Source organism: Mercenaria mercenaria, chromosome 9 (genome assembly GCF_021730395.1).
Source record: "Mercenaria mercenaria strain notata chromosome 9, MADL_Memer_1, whole genome shotgun sequence".
In the NCBI taxonomy this organism is placed as follows: Eukaryota; Metazoa; Mollusca; class Bivalvia; order Venerida; family Veneridae; genus Mercenaria; species Mercenaria mercenaria.
In genome coordinates, this window is record NC_069369.1 from 55,974,257 (window position 1) to 55,989,238 (window position 14,982).

General features: G+C 33.3%; 1 protein-coding gene across 14 annotated transcripts in view; it reads right to left on the reverse strand.

Annotated features, from left to right (window-relative positions):
* The window catches only part of LOC123547145 (5-hydroxytryptamine receptor 4-like), a 325,172-nt gene that overhangs the window by 79,662 nt on the left and 230,528 nt on the right, over positions 1 to 14,982 (reverse strand). For 12 of the 14 annotated variants that reach the window (XM_045334007.2, XM_045334006.2, XM_045334003.2 and 9 more), the window contains one exon: positions 3,661 to 3,722. The exons of 1 other annotated variant lie outside the window; for it this stretch is intronic. The gene's annotated coding sequence lies outside the window, so the exon portion shown is untranslated. Of the gene's footprint in view, positions 1 to 3,660; positions 3,723 to 8,365; positions 8,491 to 14,982 lie in introns of those variants that run through there. One more of the 14 variants, XM_045334010.2, reaches the window with a different exon arrangement.

Sequence of the window (14,982 nt, forward strand, 5' to 3'; positions counted from 1 at the left end):
GAAATGATGAAAGAAACTCATCTTGTATATGATCTTTTATTTGAAATCGTACATTGGTCTGTATCTGTTCTGTTTATTTTATTCATTTTGCACATTTATGCTACATTTTCACATTTCAGCGAACACGTGTAGTAAAATGACGATTGACATACATTTTCACAACAGCCAATCAGAATGGTTTTGTAATCTAGAACGGAACTTCAACAGGGAAGTTCAAGCAAGTTTTTTGTGAAACGTTGAAATAACTATAAACTACGCGTTGTTTTTCTAAGATAAAATGTATTGAAGAAATGTGACCGGTACTCAATGGAAGATAAATTGATATCCATAGTACACATTTACCGAACTGTGTGTTTTAGGTATGAAATGCGCGATTGAAACGGGTTAGTATATTTTCCCGTTCATGACCATGGTTCTTATAGAATACCTAGGGGTAAGATATAACATGTACAGAGGCATTTTCTTTCTGTTCTGGTGCCAGTGTAAGGAATAACCAAAATCAATTTTCAATTGTTTCAATTTATGTGGGTCTCCCCCTTAAATGCGCATATCAAATACAGCTGCATTTTTTTTGCGATCTGAATTTAATGCATCATTTTGTAAATGCTCCTATAGTATTCACATTTTCTGTCTCTTACAGACATATATATTGCTTATAACTTGGCACGAGCACTTAGTTTTGGTCGTAACACAGACAAGAGATGCTTGTTACCATATTGATTTCACAGATAATGTCTAGGCATGTAGAAACTATTTTAAATGAGATGAAATGTTTTTAACAGAAGCTCTAGATATTCAGTTTTCTGTTTCATTTGGCAAGAGGATAACAAAATATATTATTGTAGGTTGTGGTATTCTTTGAGAAGTGTAGATTTGTTTGAAAGCAGCTGATGATGGGTTCCGATGTATCCATGAATCAGAATCCTGATTATTTTTTCTTGATAAATGATCACGTTAACGTTAGGTTATATTTAAGTAAATAGATGTTATTGAGAACGAATAAAATGTGTACATTACAATACACATTTTTATACTAAAATATCTAAACAATACTCGTGAATGCAGACAAATGCAGGCATACCATGGACAAAACTTTTTCAGCAAAAAAAAAACAATGCTAAGAGACAGATGCATTCATAATTATAGCTTTTTGCAAGAACTCAACTCTTCAAATAGTTTCTTATGACATGAGAGCCTTGACAGTTATATTCTGAGAGTGTCGAGGACTGAGAACTTAGGCCCACGTAAAGAAATGTTTAAGGTGTGTTCTTGTAAATTAATTACTTATCGTTTTGAAAACGTCGTTTGTTTTGCAAGTCTGAACCACACTCATTTCCCTAAGTAGTTGAGAAATTTCATTTATATATCTTCTCTAGTCATATTTTATAGAATAATGTGTCTACCAGTAGATAAATATCATTAAATTTATTCCTTGATATCAATTGTTTAAAAACAAAATTAAATTAATAATTGAGCCGCGCCATGAAAAATCAACATTAGTGGCTTTGCGACAGCATGATCAACAGCCTGCGCAATCGCGCAGTCTGTCAGATCCATGCTTCCTTTCAAGCTATGCAAATAATGAACCGTTATGCGACAGATGATCCTGACCAGACTGCGGTATGTGCAAGCTGGTTGACCATGCTGGTCGCAAAGCCTATGTTGGATTTTCTCATGGCACGCAATATGTCAAACAAGATTGCAAGACATAAATGAGCTGCTATAATGGGACACTTACGATATTGCCAATACGCAAATGAGACAATTTACTTCATCAATTAACATTATAAAATAAAATGCCTGCAAACTTGCCATTTTAGATACATGTAATGCGGCAGCTATTTGCATAGTTTCAAATCAAGTTATCTAAAACACAAGCCCTTAGAGTTTAAAGGCAAATTCATGATTATGCTGACATTCTGACGGTAATTTAAGATCTTCAGAGAATATTTCTATTTCTAGTTATGAAACAGTTCATTGCATTTACACTCGAGAGAGCTGTTGTTTCAATTTGATATTGCCTAGCATTTAATGCTATCCATCATGATGGCTTTTTTCAGCAAAGCATTGCAGATATCGTTACTAAAACCGTTTCTCCCGGGAATTAGTTAGACACATCATGATCTTTCAGCACAGTCAGCTTTAATAAAGCTTATATCAAAATATTTCCTTCGATTCTCTCTACCCAATATCAAGGAGCTACTGACATTGTGTGATTGTTTGTATCCCCCCCGCCCCAACAAACGTATGCATTAATGCTGTTTTTGCCTGTCTATCACCATTAAACAATATATCCGGTGTAATATGTTATGCTGTTTGTTCCTGGAATGGCATTCAACTAATTTCTATGACATGCTTTATTACGTAATTGTACATAACTATTTCTGGTATGTAAATATCTTAGTTTTCCCTTTTGTGGTGTAATTATGGCTTTAGCTTTGATCTGTCCTGAGCACGCAGTGGGACAAGTATCAGGTTATTTAGCATTTGTTTTGTACAATACTCACTGAGCGAGTCCAAATATTTCCCATATTGTAGAAGACAATATTCTATGCTTATTTTCTCAGTAAAAAGAAAATAATCCGACGGACATGATGGCATACAGAAACATTGCGTAAATCAATTACTGGTTTTGATAATCCTACGAGTAATATCATTGGTCAATGGCATTTTTCATTAAGATTTTAGATAATATGAAGATTATAACCGTCTAAGACGGAATATATTGCATCCCATACGGAAATATAATAGACGGCCCCGTGATACAAATACGAATCGCTGACAGGGCGAGAAAACAGGTGTATGATAACGAAACATGATATGCCCAAAAGAAACATAACATTGGCAAATGCAAAACATACCATAAATCATCTAAATAGTGTGAATACTCGCGGCGGGGGTGAGGGAGAGGCGTTCGCTGTTGAGTGAATCCATGAAATTAGATCCTTACAAAACTCATTTCATATTCAAAACTTGAAATCCACTAATTAATATTCCCAAGAAATAGCCAGTTGTTTCAGTCGCCTTAACCTTGAAATGTTATACCTACGAAATTAAATGATTCTCTAAAAAATAAATTCAAAATCGATTGTGCTGTTTTTGAGAAACCTGAAGCAGCCTTATTTCACAAAAGAGTCATGCCCACGGCTCCTTTAAAGGATATGCCTCCAAAATAATGCATTTTTATAAACTGGAAAATGATTTCATTCTGTATGTTTATTTATCTATCTCTTTTATTACAGACGATAATCATTTAATATGATAAATGATATTTTGTAGACATTGTTATCTATTTACGGCATGTGATATTGCTTATTATTATTCGACGGTAAGCAACATACATTTGTAGTAGGGTTTTTCTTAACCTTTAGCCTGCTTGCGGAACAAGTGCAGACCAAGAATTGCAGGTTGATCATGGTCTCCGCTGTTCGCTATTCAGTCAGTAAATTTTCAGTGAACACGCCTTCGAATGATAAATGGCACTGCCCAGATTGAATGATGGACCAGTCCATTTTAGAAATATAGCAGGCTAAAGGTTAAGAATTAAATAATAATCACATTGAACAACGAAAATTAGCATACTTAAAAACATTTCCATTATCATAATGAGGAATCTTAATTGATATAAGTTGGAGTATATATTTAAATCAAGATACTTACATTACTCTGGTGTTCATCAGACAAATAATGGTAAGTGAACGTGTTCAAATGATCTCATGTGTCTGGAAAGAAACAAACACGTACATGTTTATCTCGTTTGCATGTGATCATAATAAATTGTAACATTATATAGGCATACACAGAATGTAACTAACTATTTTGTCGAGGCTTATGTTTCTAACGAATTAAAACAAAATTAATCAGTGGTCTGCAGAACTGCAGACTACGCTGAAATCTGTTGATGTCTTAAGGTTGCACTGATCAATGAAGATGACAGCAACATTTATAACGATACTTAAAGACCACTATCGTGTTTATGTCAGGATGAGGCCACGTGTTCATGTCAGGATGAGGCCACGTGTTTATGTCAGGATGAGGCCATGTGTACTTTGTCTTGATATGCACTTTAAAACAGTATTCATGCTCTATTTACTGTAAATAAAAGTACAAAGGAGTCTGAAAGACAACTATATCCCCCGCCACTGTTATAGATAGTGAAAGGGTTAATGGTATTGGGTGAAACCATTTAACATTCGAGTTGTGACCTTGACCTTAAGCTGGCAGGGGTGAATTTTGAATTCTGCACATTGTCTTGATAAGAGGAATATTACAGCCAAGTCATATTAAAATCCTTCAAGGGGTTTAGGAGATACAGAGCAGATATAAAATGGAGGTTCAAACATTTGACCTTGAGTTGTAACCTTGACCTTGAGCTAACATGGCTGACTCATGAGTTCTGCACATTATCTTGTTGAGGGGATTAATTGACCCGAGTTTCATGAAAATCCTTCAAGGGGTTTAGGAGATACAGAGCGGACACGAAATCGAAGGCTAAAACATTTGACCTTGACTTGTGACCTTGACCTTGAGTCGACATGGCTGACGCATGGGTTCTGCACATTGTCTTGTGACCAAAGATTCATGATTATCCTTCAAGGGGTTTAGGATATACAGAGCGTACACAAAATGGCAATAATAATTACAACTGCACGGCCATTCAAAGTTAACCATTTCTGCCACAACATTGTTAAATCGTCTCATGGGATTCTCTGCGAACAACAGATAGTGTTTTTATCTCTAAATTATGTTGACAAAACTGACGAAATAAATCACAATCATGAAAACGTAAGGGGAAGTAAATCATACACCGACTGAGCCAAGTAGTAACAAAGTCTATTATCAACAATTACGTTTCACTTTTCTCATAAGCCAACTCATTAACCTGAACTGAACAAAGTTGTAATTCATATATTTTCAAAATTAGTGTCGGTAAAGCTTATTTATCTTTCCTGACATTTTCGAATCGAATGCTTAACGAGTTGTCTGAAAATCGATAAACAGATAATGTGATTGGTAGGCTAAATATAAATCTGTTAAGAAGGCGCTTTATTACATGACTGAAAACATATTCGAATTTTACAGATAGCAAAAATGAAACAAATTTGAAATCCGTCAGTAGTTTACGGCTAAAATGAGACTTTCAATATAAGTAGACACTCTTCTGCCACAAAAGGAGACACTCATCCACTTGACATGAACCAGTACATCAATTCTACTATTTAAAAAAAATACATCAAATAATAAGGATTACAGTTGCTAGGACTAATAAAACAACATGAGACATTTGCTTACAAAATGATTTTAGTTCTTTCGTAATAAAGCAAAACTTGAAATAATTCATGCACAGTGTTTACTAATGACTGATCCAAACTTGATCTAGCAAGTAAGACGCAATGCGCTTTTACAATAAAGCCAATTAACCTTAAACCCTATGGAAAAGGCTGTAATTTAATTAGATCAAGTTTGAAATAATAAACAATGATACAGTGGTCATACATCTGTTGCTTAGCAGGTATCTAAACTTGGGAATAATTTTGATTCCAGAGTTATTTTCATCGTATGACTAGAAAATGTTGAATAACACTCACTGCCTTTCTAATTCCGGGTTGCGTCAAGTAAACGAAAACGTTTTGTGTATATCATTTTCAGATATAACATATTCTGAATCAGCAGTAGTTTTAAAGCAAACTTGTCGAAATTTCATTTTATGAGCCGTGCCATGAGAAAACCAACATAGTTGGTTTGCGACCAGCATGGATCCAGACCAGCCTGCGCATTCGCGCAGTCTTGTTCGCTTTTAAAGCCTATTGGAATTGGAGAAACTGTTAGCGAACAGCAAGGATCCTGACCAGGATGCGCGGATGCGCAGGCTGGTCTGGATCCATGCTGGTCGCAAACCCACTATGTTGGTTTTCTCACGGCATGGCTCATATAAAACGTTCTGCATTGAATTTCAATCCAATTTGCCCTGAACTCGTGATTTTTACAGTTATAAAAACCTGTTTTGAAAAAAAAAAACAAATTCAGTTCGTTTAAAGACAATGGCAAGCTCTGATGAATAAGAATGTAGATTAAAAGATTGCTAAGGCTTGAAAAAAAAAAGCTTTTGAAGGGGGAGGGGATGGGGGTTGCGGGGATATGGGGTAACGTAATCTAGCGATCAGTTCAAAATAATTCGATGACCCCTTTTTTATTATAATCAACAGGAAATAAAGTTTCATAATAATGTTATTTTTTCTTCAGATTCTTTTGTTTGAGTCAGAATAAAGTAAATTTTTAGGCGAAGCCCGCCGTCATATCTGTCGCTGACGTCATATTTATCGATTTGTATGTTCGAATTATCTCCCTAAAGTTTTATGAAAGCTAAAAGTACTTTTTATATAAATATGACAAATAATGGGTTGAATGAATACAACGATTTACTAAAACAGTCTGACAGCTGTTAAATCACTGCTCTTCAAAAATGGACGTCAATAGGAAAGATCGAAGAATTGAACAGAAAAGAGTTACAGAAATTCAAAAAAGAAAACGCATGTATTAAAGCGTGAATATGCTGATTATGCCCATTCTTCCTAAATAAAATTACCGGTAAAATCATATGCAGTTAGATAAGATTTAACCAGTTGTAACTAATAACAACTTCAGTGTGACTTGTGAAACCCCGGCGGAAACGTTGGAAATAGTCTAGTAGTTGAACAAAAATATTTTAGTTTGTAGAATGGTATCAGCGCTTGAATATTGTATGTATTTTCAGTTCAGGAAGGAACTGAATGAGACTCTATTCACAGTTGTAATTTTAAACGAAAACACAGACGAAAGCAGCAAAATTATATGCTAACAATAAAACTGTTTTGAAATGAAAAATATTCCTCTCTATATGGTACCAATCAAAAAACCTTTTTATCGCAGACACCAGAATCACATTACGCAGACAATTGACAAGTACATCAATGTTTCTGTCTTACACGAAGAGATCTGAAGATATTGTGTATGGCTTTTAGTCCCTGACGTGACCTTTATTATTTCCAACTTAATACATCAATTAGATTCGATGTTGTTAGCAGACACATTGACCTGTAATATGACGTGAACAGTTTCTGTATAATATGAGATTGCATCAACATTAAAAGCATGTTCATGTTTAACAAATTTCACCGTTTTCATTTTTTTCCCAATTTTTCTAATAAGCTGCCTGTCAATGAGTTCTTGAGAAAAGGGAGATTACAAAAAATAATTTAACGTAAACATATGTCTATAATTAGAACAAGCTGTCACGTGACTAAAGCACATTTCTTATACTACCCGATTAAGAAATTTTCGGTATTTTTTTTATTAGGTTTCACTAGTAGGATGATATTATAAACAGTGCACTGTTATGTCATGCTCCCACATTTCCTTCATTTTTATGGCATATAAAGTACAATATTAAGACTTTGCAAGATAAGCGCAATATCTGTCAAAAACTAGCAATAACTTATTATTTATATGAATGCATATTTGTAAAGTAGGCTTCCGGCTGCCGATGTAATGATTGACTAATGCCAACGACGGCTCTTGTCCATACTTTTTACACGAATTATTTTATGCGAATAACCGCTTTATATGTTTCAAAGAACTGCTTCGATTTTACATATAACATTCAGTTATAAAAAAATAAAAGTAATATTTGATATAAATCAGTACGTATTCATCTCATTGTAAAGACAAAGAAATACCGAAACATGAGAGTGAAAACGCTTATGTCATTTTATAAACAAAAACAATAATGATACCATAGAAATAATGTAAATGTTAAACTGCATTAAAACTGTTAGTCACTCCCAGTAAGTAAACATTGCATTAATGTCACCTTTTAAGCATTTTGATTTCGGAAAACTTTACTGCATTTCACACAACAATATGAGAAAATATGAAGGAAAACGACAGATCATAAGCAACACCAAAAAATGTGTTCTTTCCTTTTAATGATTTTCTTAAAGATCGTACTAAGTACCACAACAGCAGTCCTTAATGTTTTATTAATTACTTGCAGCTTGTTTGAGTAACACTCCTAAATTTAGAAAAAAGACATATCTTGTATCGATGCGAAATAATATTTAGCTCTATTCATAACATGAAGGAAACATACATGTGCAAGAAAAATATCCATTAATGTTTCCAGCTACTTAAATGTTTTCTAATTAGCTTACTGTTGTTACAAAAACTCCTGATCAATAACTCACCTGATCGATAACTCAACATGTATCAATATCCTTATATATACTAGCATTGCTTTTAATGTTGGAATAAACACACCTCATATCTTTGTTTAATATAAAATAGCAGCTGCAATTTGTTTTGCATGACTAAGACAACAAGCTGTTACCTTATCAAGATATATATCCATTAAAATCTCCACCTATTAAAATGATTATCCAACCAGTAAATATTGTAAATGTTGTTATATTAAGACTCCAAGTATATCTCCGTCTATACTGTTCTCTCTCAAATCAATCACTCTGCCATCCAGAAGCTCAGTGGCGTAAACATCAATCAATAAAGATTAGTGAACGACATGTTTAGGCGATTCACATAGACTCTCAATATCGTCCGTAGTGCTATACATCCATGCATTCAAATTTACTACTGACACTTCAGGGTGATACTTTATTTCTCTTTTATGACATACTGAAAACTGTAAAATGGCATTTTCATTTTAAATGGAATTTAAATTTTGCGGAAGCTTAGTTTTATTACCTGACATTGTTTACCAAATGTATTATTAAAATTTCTAATTATTCCAGTTTAAATATAGCTTTTGATATCTTACATAGGTTTCCCAAACCGGTAATGATTTATAATCATCGTTTTCTATGATACTTTATACATTATTAGCTTTATTATATAAGATGTTTTAGATGTGTTTGTCAAGTGGCAAATGTATTCCTAAACAAATCTGAGTGTGATTATTTGTTATCTTTTTTTTGTTTTGTTTTATCTAGCAAACAAGAAAAATATCAAACTGCAATACATTTTAATTTCGGTGCAAATACTCTGTATTCTTACTATAGTTTTTTAGATATAAAACTTATTCTGCCTCTGTCTGCTTCCCTGGAAGAAGTGCATAATTACAAATACTAACTTGATTTGGTTATCTTTTTACAGGTCATAATAATGTAAACATTACTGTGAACACATTGTTGTATTCTTCAGGATCGTTAAACCGGATTCTTCTTATAGATTATATAAACCACACAATGGCAGTCTTTAAGCACTGTTTTGAGACTGTTTAAAGTCTCCACGTACTTTGACGCGTGTTGTTGTATTTCTTCGTCATTCGAAATCAGGAATTTCATTCAAAGTACTTTTATCATAATTTTTTTCTTAACGGTTCTTAGGGCTTGGGTTGTTGTACATCTTCCTCGCACGAACTGAGTAAATTGATTACAACAAACTAATACATTTTACTTGGTTGCATTTTGTGCTGCTAAGGGATCTTCTAATGCATTTTATTCCGACAACTTTTTCTCTAACTTTAACTCTTACCCTGCTAAATTTCTATAATGAACATGTCCATCTTTCATTTTGGACAGTGACATGGGGTGCTTACTAAAAAGATACTGACTGAATGACAATCAGTGCAGATCTAGATCAGATGTGCAGTCTGATCATGGTCGCAAAAGCAGAATCAATTGTGTCCAGCATGAAAAGAGTCAATGTACATTTTGTTATCATTTTTAGCCCCAGAATATGCACGAGCATAACGGCATACGATAGCAAGCTGTTGTGCACGCATATGATGTTTACGATGCTGTAAAAAAAGTACCGTTGATAGATGTGAAGTCTATGAATAATTATTTCATGAAATGGAAGTAAACTAATCAGTTGTACTACTTTGTATCTGTCAAGGATTGTCATTCACAGTAATTGCATTTAAGATATAATGCCTTCAAAGTGACGCTTCACTCTTTGATGCAGGTCTACGGTCTGCTGAAAATACGATGTACAGTTTTGTAAGGACTGATAAACAGTATGCTACTGTAAACTCTATTACAAAAAGATTATATGTTATTAATGCTACTGTTGTCAAAGACAGGCGTAAACCATGCTTAACAGATACTTTCCATCTGCAGACGAAATTTTGATAATTATTTTCTTCCGGTACATAGCTTTAATAATTAAGTATCTACCGGAAAGTATATACGTGTCACCTTTACAAATATTCATGTATTTTGGAAATCTGAAAATAATAATCTTCATTGTTGCGACAGAGTAAATGAAAAATAATACACGAAACTTCAACTTCAACAATCAACAATCAGTATAAATCGGAATATTTACTGCGAAATCAAACGAAATTTTCTCTTTTTAACGTTGTTGCAACATGTCAGGTAAGTGTTTATTCCCGCTATCAAGGCCTTGATCTATTGAATTTCTACTTGTATTATCAATTAGCTGTTGTCTACATGACAAATATCATCAGTCGCATGTAACACACGAAGAAGTAAAGCAACTAAGATGACAATGCAGAATTAAAAGGTCGAGAAGAATGGAAGAATGTATTTTGCTAGGTAATATCATAAGAAATAAAAGATTAGTGTAATAAATATATATGTTTTCTTGGGAAAGTAATAAGTAACAGTACAATTAGATTTCATATATAGCTATTCCGATGATTTAGGTATTAATATATTCGTTTTAATAAGACATGTATCAACTTCATACACTGCTGTTAGCTGTGTATTTCCTTTGTTAACCTCACCTTATATACTAACTTGTCGTAGAACTATTTTAATGTCAAAAATTTTACACAACGTTGATGCTTTTAGGCTTGGTTTATCAGACTATTTCTAAAATAATACGTATTGTCCTTCGTCATGCAAAGAATACTTGGTACTGGTATAAACGCTTATCAGAAACTAGCAGAGTATAAATTTACAGAATAGCCGTGCACTTAAAGTAACCGTTCTCATGATTGTATTGGCATCGAATAAAGCTTGTATGTTTATTTTGTTGGGTTACACAAAATAGGTAATAATTATGCTGACATTCCAGCATTTGATACAAATGGAAGACCTCCGATATCCTTTCAAGCATTATTTCATCACAGGCAGGCAGCTGGGTAGACTATGGAGTTTCCATTATCTAGCAAGATGGTATCTTCACAGGACAGAATTCTACATCCCGAGGAAGGAATCGAACCCACAGCGGTGAGGGGAATATGTTTCAAAGTCACAGACCTTAACCACAGGACGAAAGAAACCCTTTCAAATATCAAAGAGTTTGTGTATAATGTCTGATAAATAAAGTATTTTTGCGAATTGAGACCAATTGCTTTGTTCAATATTATTTTTCATTATTTTAGTGAATAATGTTTTAGTATAAACACAGAACGAAGAGTATAAGCATAATGCGTTTGTATATAATTTGTAAATGTACATTTTGATTAACAATGATAACGTACATTATACACCAAGGTATTTAGGTACCAGTTACATTAATGGCAAAAATGTGCAAAGATAAGTTTATGTCCTGTCTATTGTTCTCTTTTGTTTAAAAGTACAATTTTTGATGTATAGATTCGATTAGAGGCGTATATTCTTATTTAAGTACTCAGTCGAATATTCATGCATCATGTATGTATTCTGTTGGGAACTTGGGACAATATCATTTAGAGTTGCTTTGTATCATTTCTGGTATAAAATGAATCTATTGATTAGCATGGTTAATAACAAAACCTAGTTTAAGTACATCATTTGGCGTAATTGTCAGACAACGCGGTATAATTAAGTTCCAGATGAATGCATTTCTTCTTATGGTTCTCTTTACGATGATAAATTTGATTTATTGCTTCTCATAAGGACTGATTAAGTAATTAAAAGAAAGAAATGTCTTTGTGAAAATAACAGTCATAAAAGCAGTAAGATGAAGAGTACTATTTTACCCTCATAAGCTTATTCGATATAATGTGTCTGGTATTGGGTATTTTAGGGAAAAAACGTTATTTGGCTTAACAATGATCATTAAGCCTTATCAAGCAATGCTTCTAATAAATAAATATAAAGATATGAGTAGGGCCATAAGCAAATATTATGTTAAGTTATGTTCAAATGATCCTTAGTAGAAAAAACCGATTGGCAAGCGAAATTGCTTCTCTCCAACAACGCAGTCTCATTTAAATAAAAACATATAAAAGTCGCTGTACAAATAAGGATGGATTTTAGATAGTGAGGGGATTGGTTTCAGGCAGGTAAAAGCGGGACTGAAAACAACACAATGCCAGGAAATCTCCAAACCATACCCTCGTAGCGTTTGTTTAACTTTCGAACAAATTGTATCCCTGATTTTGATAAACATTTATACGTTATTAGATTGATCAGCCTGCATTAGAATGTGTAAACCCTTGAATATGAAAGCAAATACCCTTACAAGGTCTACATCTAAAAATGCCAGAAAGTGTTGCGCGAACTATTTCCTTTAGTTCTATTTTTATATTTACATAAATGTACAAAACCACAATACAAAACCCAAAAGACAGGTAAATTCTTTCTATAACACCACCGACTTAGTAAATTTAGAAACTTTTTACGACAAACTGAACTCAGATTTTAGTTTTCTTAGCGATGCTGCTATGTATCGAAAACTATTCCTACTTGCTAGTAAATTCACAGCATAAACAGTCATTTAGGTTGTATACATGTATTTTCCTTTATGTAAATATTCATATAAAATACAAATTCAATTAGTACGGTTTATAGTAAGCCTTCTACAAACTATCGCTTATTAAACATAAAATATTGTCTATTTGTCCCTGTAGTTTTTACATCTGATGTTTGTTACGTACATGTACACGGCAATGATTTGGCTCAGCACCACGTTTTAGTTGCAGTACAGACCAGAAATGATTGTTACGATAATGATATCGCAGATAAAGTCTACACAAGAAGAAACTATTTTAAGTGAGAAGAAATGTATCTAACAGACCGCTTTATATTAAGTTTCATGTTCTGGCAGGACGATAAACAACTTTATTATTGCGAGTGTTTTTCGATACTCCATGAGAAGTGTAGATTTGTTCAGCTCATCATGTGTCTGGTTATTTACGGCGTTAAGGTTTTTAAAGAAAGTCAGATTTTATTATTGATTTCTTCTATGATTAATGACTCATATTTGGCATAAGTCAGAATAGTGTGTCAAGAAGTGACAAAAACTCACGTTTTCTGTTAAAAACATAATAATTATTTATAAAATATCTTGAAACATTCCTGTCAATTTGCAGAAAAGACTAATCATACCATGGGTTCAATTTCCTGAACAAGTCATTCTGTAAAATCATCTGATAATTACCAGTTTTTTTTTCTGTAACATGTGAGGTATGCTTGTTATCCAATACGGAGGCTTTACAATATTGCATTTTCTTCCAAAAAATACAGCTTATTGGCAACTTACCACTGAGGCATTCTCACTGATAAGATATCACATTATTACATAGAAAATTCATATTACTTTCATATCATTGCCATAAGGTGCTAAAACACATTTTACCCAAAACCTGGAATTGCAATGAACACACCGTTTTAAGGCAACAATTACTCAGAAATGACAAAAACAACACTTAAGGCGAAGTTTAATGTTTTACGTTAGAAAACTAACCGATATACCTCATAATAATATATCAACTAAAATGTAGCTGAAGAAAATATAATATTTTGCCTCTGACAGACGTAAAGTCAACCGAAATATAAATGATCGTGCCACCCTACAATCGGACGATAGGAAGTTTTCAATGTTGAACAGATTAAAAGTTTTTATAATGATATAAAACCGATAGTACTACACAATCTGAGAGACCTTTTTTTTGAATGCCTATAGATTAACAAAACTGACTGCAATATTGGCAAGAAACAATTAAGCCAATATATATCAGTCAAGAGTGGTGCTTAGTATCATATGTAACAAGATCATTCGTTGGACGTTTTAGTTTGTTTGTTTGTTTGTTTGTTTTGGGTTTAACGCCGTTTTTCAACAGTATTTCAGTCATGTAACAGGGGGCAGTTAACCTAACCAGTGTTCCTGGATTCTGTACCAGTACAAACCTGTTCTCCGCAAGTAACTGCCAACTTCCCCACATGAATCAGAGGTGGAGGACTAATGATATCAGACACAATGTCGTTTATCAAATAGTCACGGAGAACATAAGCCCCGCCCGAGGATCGAACTCGCGACCCCGAGATCCGTAGACCAACGCTCTTACCTATTGAGCTAAGCGGGCGGGCTTGGACGTTTAAGTAGACCATATATAGTGTGTTATCTTTCCAGTGGTAATATCCATTCACAGTATGTATATAAACTTTGAGTTGCTGCAGTGTTAAGGAGTGGACTCCTACTATGATACTAAACACATGTTCATGCTTTCATATGACGTAAGTGAAAGTAAGTGTAAAGCGCTTTCCATTCTGCATGTATCACTGCCATAGAACCAAACAAAGGGTTGCTTGCCATTACTGTCATTATTTCTTTGCTTTTCTATTTCTGATTGCATACAGAATAGAATAAAATAGAAAATAACAGAACAGAACAGAACAGAATAGAATAGAATAGAATAGAATAGAATAGAATAGAACAGAATAGAATAGAAAATAATAGAGTATAATAGAATAGAACAGAAAAAACAGAATAGAATAGAAAAGTAATCTAATAATTTGTAATGTGCAAATTTAAAGACGGTATTTAGTTTAAAAGCAGTGATAAAATTGCTGAAACATACAAATAACAATAGTTGTGAGGGATTTTGCAAAGTTATTACTTTTTCAGATTATCATTTCAGCGGACATACTTCTTAGCAAAACAACAATACACGTTACTGTAAGCTTATAATAATAATAAAAAAGAACTTTCCTTTATTTTTATAAAACTGAATTATAGCATCGCATTTAACGTGAGAATGTTAGAAGATCAATACATAAAACTAATATTTGTTTCTATTTATTACTCAAAACATTT